The sequence below is a fragment of the Sphaeramia orbicularis genome, chromosome 22 (genome assembly GCF_902148855.1).
Source record: "Sphaeramia orbicularis chromosome 22, fSphaOr1.1, whole genome shotgun sequence".
NCBI lineage: Eukaryota > Metazoa > Chordata > Actinopteri > Kurtiformes > Apogonidae > Sphaeramia > Sphaeramia orbicularis.
Window position 1 is genome coordinate 2,704,668 of NC_043978.1, and position 6,316 is coordinate 2,710,983.

Genomic DNA, 6,316 nt, shown 5'->3' on the forward strand with positions numbered 1-6,316 from the left:
GAACACATAAGGTTACAAATTAAAACCATTTCAGTGTGATTGTATTAAAAAAGGTCATGTCTTTGTGAAAAGGTATGTAATTTGTTGTAAGTTCATGCACTGTATTGGTTTTGTTCTTTGAGCACAGTGATGTTAATGCACGGTTCATTTTGTGCACCAGTAAAACATATGCCGGTGTCTTGAATTTGAAAAAAATCATATTGTATTTTTTAACTCTTTCCCCGCCATTGACGAGATATTCCGTCAATTGCTTCCCAACGCTTCCCCGCCAATGATGAGATTTTCCGTCAATCCGTGTTTTCACTGTTATACTGTAGTTGGAGGTGTTGTGGATCATGTGAATTACTTTCCTTAGTCCAAAAACAAACAATTAAGCAGCTTTTTCGGAAAAATGACGGGCCGGGTTTAACGTTTTTGCACTGGAGTCTCCGTATCCCATGGCAACGCATCCAGCAGCAGTCACTGAATGAGGAAATGAAGACTGCAGGAACCGCGCGCAGTTTCAAAAGCCTTAAAGATGATTATGGAGACAGAGTCTGACAATTCAATATATGATGGAGCTACAGAAGAACCATTTAGAGACAGGAACGGAGAAACAGAAGGTGAGGGAGACGAAGACAGAACACGGGAAACAAGGAGCGGCTCAGGTCCGACACGGAGGTGCGGGTGGGGGGGGGCGGGGGCACAGAGCGACACGGAGAAAATGACAGACAGGAGGAAGAGAAAAGAGACATTTGTAGGGGACATTCAAGGAGAAGACAGACATACAGACATGGGACAAGACAAAAGAAAGCTAGTCTGCATCTGTTAGAGTGAGTTCAGATTCAGACTGAGGACACAGAACATATTCAGCTGTAGAATGTCAGCAGGACACAGGGAAGACACTGTTGGATTTGGCTTTTGTATGAAATAAATAAATACATATATTCATACAGAGATAAATAACTAGATGTCCATATAATTATTTACAGATCAAACACAGCAGCTGGTCCAACAGGAGGACCTGGTGCAGCCAAAGGCCAGAAATCTACAGTATTTAGTGCATTTGTTTCTTTTTTTCTTGAAAATGAGGAATATTGAGGTGTTTATATCCAAAAGCTAAACTACTATGTGTTAGACTTATAACTGATGTATGTAAATGTGCAAAGTTTAGAAGGAACCTGGTGCTTTACAAGATGTTCGGTCTAAAGTTTGGTGTGGATTCCCCTAACATTTTGTGGAATGATGGGATATCTTAGAGCTGTTTGTTACTATTATTGCTGTTATTATTATTTTATTTTGTGATTTTGAAGACAGTGTTACTGTTGGTAAATAAGAAAGAGTCAAAAATGTAAATAGCAAATCAGTTTTCTCTTGAAAATCAATATCTTTGAAAAAAATGCAATTTTCTCAGCTTTTTGCTCTAAATTCAGTTTTTTCCTGAAAATGACCAATATTCAAATGTTTATATCTCACGAACGAATAAAGATAGAATAAAATAGTTTTTTGTGTTTAAAAGTTGAAGTTCTGTTCTTTCTTTTGATGTATTCAGTGTTCACATACTCCTAACACAACATTTTCAGTGAGCCTCCAAAGATTAGTGAAAATGACCAAAACGGCTGGCGCTGGCTACCAACTCACTGGAAAATGCTCTGGCGGGGAAAGAGTTAATAAAGAAGGGTTCGGTGAATGCGCATATGAAACCGGTGGGGTTCAGTACCTCCAACAAGGTTAAGAACCACTGTTATAGGTTTTATTATGTCTTTTCTGCATGTTTCATCTTGTTACATTTGTCATGTGTTCAAGCCCGGATTAACCATATGGGCAACTGGGCAATTGCCCAGGGGCCCGCGATGTCTGAAGGGCCCTGGGTAGCTCGGGCATAACGAAAATATCTGGTTATCTTTTGCTTATAAATGAAACTGTCCGCTGTCCGTGCTATTGCACTGCACAGAAACCCTGCTCCTGCTGTCTGTGACCGTGAGCTGAGACCCTCTCCTCATTGGTCAGTCCAAAAAGCAAATCAGCTGTGACGCAAATCAACGTGCGTGCACTGAGCGGGATGTGAGACGTCAAGAACTATGCGACATACGTACGCGAATCAAAACGATGTTTACATTGCACTTACTTTAACTCTCTTGTTGAATTCTGAGGTGACAAGTGGATTTCTGTTTAACTCTTTCTTCGCCAATGACGAGATTTTCCGTCAATCCGTGTTTTCACTGTTATGCTATAGTTGGAGGTGTTGCGGATCATGTGAAATACTTTCCTTAGTCCAAAAACAAACAGTTAAGCAGTTTTTTCGGAAAAATGAAGGACCGGGTTTTTGCACTGGAGTCTCCGTATCCCATGGCAACGCATCCAGCGGCAGTCACTGAATGAGGAAGTGCAGACTGTGCAGGAACCGCGTGCAGTTTCAAAAGCCTTAAAGATGATTATGGAGACAGAGTCTGACAGTTCAATATGTGATGGAGCTACAGAAGAACCATTTAGAGACAGGAACGGAGAAATAGAAGGTGAGGGAGACGGACACGGAACACGGGAAACACGGAGCGGCTCAGGTCCGACACAGAGATGGGATGGGGGGGCACGGAGCGACACGGAGAAAATGACAGACAGGAGGAAGAGAAAAGAGACATTTCTAGGGGACATTCAAGGAGAAGACAGACAACCAGACGTGGGACAAGATAAAGGACAGCTCGTGTTCATCTGTTAGACAGAGTGAGTTCAGATTCAGACTGAGGACACAGATGTGCTTCAGCTCCGTAATGTCAGCAGGGACAGAGGTAAGACACTGTTGGATTTAGCTTTTGTATGAAATAAATAAATAAATACATATATTCATCCAAAGATAAATAACTACATGTCCATATAATTATTTACAGATCAAACACAGCAGGTGGTCCAACAGGAGGATGTGGTGCAGCCAAGCAAAGGCCAGAAATCTGCAGTATTTAGTGAAGTTGTTTCTTTTTTTCTTGAAAATGAGGAATATTGAAGTGTTTATATCAAAAAGCTAAACTAATATGTTGTTACTTATAACTGATGTATGTCAAAGTGTAAAGTTTAGAAGGAACCTGGTGCTTTAGAAGGTGTTTGGTCTAAAGTTTGGTGTGGATTCCACTAACATTTTGTGGAATGATGGGATATCTTAGAGCTGTTTGTTATTATTATTGTTGTTATAATTATTTTATTTTGTGATTTTGAATACAGTGTTACTGTTGGTAAAGAAGAAAGAGTCAAAAATGTTTTATCTTGAAAATCAATGTCTTTGAAAAAATTCAATTTTCTCAGTTTTTTGCTCTAAATTCATTTTTTTCCTGAAAATGACCAATATTCAAATATTCATATCTCACGAACGAATGAAGATAGAATAAAATCGTTTTTTGTGTTTAAAAGTTGAAGTTCTGTTCTTTCTTTTGATGTATTCAGTGTTCACATACTCCTAACACAACATTTTCAGTGAGCCTCCAAAGATTAGTGAAAATGACCAAAAAGGCTGGCGCTGGCTACCAACTCACTGGAAAATGCTCTGGCAGGGAAAGAGTTAAAATTCATATCTGAGTCTATCAGATTATCTTTGTGTTTTGTCTGTGGGCTTTTTCTGACGATTCAATACATTTGTGTTGGCAAAAAGTGTTCTTAAATATATACTGGATACTTTGGAAATGGTTTCTTATTTATTTTTTGTGAAAATGGAGGACACTTCCCTCTCTTTCTAATGTAGTGGATCAATTTTAGATTATACTGATGCTAATGTGTTTTGTTTTCATATCATCATATGCAAGTGAGTGGCCTTGACAAGAGGCTATAGTGGTGCACTTGTAGTTCTACGAGCATTTACACATTTGTACATCAAAATGCATTTGATGATAGTTAGATATTGAAGTATGGGGTATATTTACATATATTCCTGGAACTTATTCTGTATTTTGCCAGATTATAGGGATCCTGGGGTTGTGATGATGGGGCCCTTGAATATTGTTGCCCAGGGTACAATGAAGTGTTAATCTGGCCCTGCATGTGTTATATTCACAGATGGATTTACTAAGGTACAGGTGTCAAACATATGGCCCACGGGCCAGAATCAGCCCACCAGAGAGTCCAGTCTGGTCCACGGGTCCAAACTACCGGTAGTAAAATACTGTTATAATAACCAATAAATAAGAATAAACCTAAAATGTTCTTTGTTTTAGTGTAAAAAAAGTCAAATTACATACAAATGTTTACATTTATGAACTATCCTTTAACAAAAAAAATTTGAATAACTCGAATAAATACGAACGACCCACAATGTCTTCAGAGAAATAAGTGCAATTGTACCAAAATTCTGCCTGTTTCTAAATGTTTTGTCTATTCGTAAATCCACTATCATCTGTAAATTACAATGTAAATGATCAACTGATGCATAATATTGTTACAGTTACACTGATCTTTCTGAAATCATGTTCATGTTATTCAGATGTTTAAGGGAACTTTGTAGATGTACTGATTTTCATAATGGAATATTGGATTTTTTTCCCTTGTTATTATTAAACTTGTTGGGCTGAATGTGACTCCTGAACTAAAAAGACTTTGATGTCCCTGGACTGAGGGATCTGTGTTCCAGATTTCACCCATTGATGTAGAAATCAGTGTTAATATGTTGAAGGTGGAGACCAGGGCCGGACTGAGACTCATTTTCAGCCCTGGAGTTTCATACCTCAGACCGGCCCACTTTAGATCACGACCGATTATTATTAAAATCATGCAATAATAACCTTACATGTTAGGTCTACACACTGTTCTGCAAAGCCTTCTAATTCAGTGTATTTTCTAAAATATTTCCAATTCAGTGCAAGTAAAGGTTGCTTCACAATGTGGATTTATTTCAAAAGTGAGTGCACATTGACATCTCCAACATTATTATTCCTCACAACACAACAATAACAGAATCTATATTTTTGTTCTTATAAGTGTTAACATTTTTCAAACCTTTAAAATGTTTGAAATGAAATGAAAGTATAAAAATATTAAAAATTTAAAAAAATAAAAATAAAGCTTGCTGCACTTTCTAATAACTATTATTTTTGTATCCTCTGCAACAAAAGATTTCCATCACAACTTACTTGCGGTTTTTTCCATCGATGCTATTGAAAACTTTTGGTATAGTGATATTAGGGGTTTGATGAGGATGATAAGAAAAAAATATGTATATCCTGTGACTGAGGGTGAGCAAAGCAATCAAAGCTAACAACAGACTCCTGTTCATCTGTGTCATTTGTGCCTAGTGGTTCAGGGTTGTGCTGCTGAGCTGCTCCTCTGTCATCAGTAGACTCTGTTCTCCCTTTCACACTTCCTCCAGTTTCTCTAGACTCTCCTGCACCTGTATCACAATAAAAAATAATATCTACAGACATTTTGACTTACTTAACCAATTCAGATCTTTACACTGGCTAAATATGCAGGCTTATTTAATATTGCTTTATGCTATTGCCTTTCAGTTGTGGGCTTTGTGTATTTACGGTCTCACTTTTAATAATAACAAAAAAATAAAATAGGCCAGTATTATCGTTTGGGTATAGAAAGTGGTTTTACTGGAACTAATGCTTGTTCACACAGTCTGTTCCAACAGCTCACCTTTTCCTTCCATCCTGACAGGAACAATCCCCTCATCACTACTGGCTCCTGGCTCTGCTTCTGACACTAAAGCACAGTTTAAAAATGCTCAGAATTCTCAGCACAAATCTTCTATTTTGCAAAGCCTTGGTGTCAGTTTCATTCATGTAGTGCTGAATCATCAAGCATCTCAGAGCCCCTTTCATACTGAACAGGCCTACACCATACTCTTCGTTGTAGCCTATTTATTCATAATCTTCCCTCTCTGAGCAGTCCTACCTGCCCACTCTGGACTTGTGGGCTCATGGCTGGTGTCTGCTGCTGGATCTGCTTTCTGAATCTGAGGAGCTACAAGACAAAGTTTCCCACTTACGTGGCGTCACATCATACTATTATTTAAATTACATAACGTTATGTTACACGTCACAATGCCACATAATTCACTGACTTGATAATTAACTAACTTGAAAGGTGGTTTACCCGGTTCATCGTCCTCATTAGTTGTTTCCAACCGGGAGGTCGTTTTAGTGAAAAAGTTGCAGATTTTGGCACATTTGGCTGCATTTGCTTCCAGAGCTTTCCTCTTAATTCTTGCCTTCTCCACACCACCTTTGCTCTTTCTATTATCCATGTCTCAAACAGCAAACACAGCTGAGCATCGACATAGCCTACAGAGCAGAGATCGTATATGCTCCACAGCTACAGTACAGAGCTACTAACCGTATGCAAGGAGATGTTA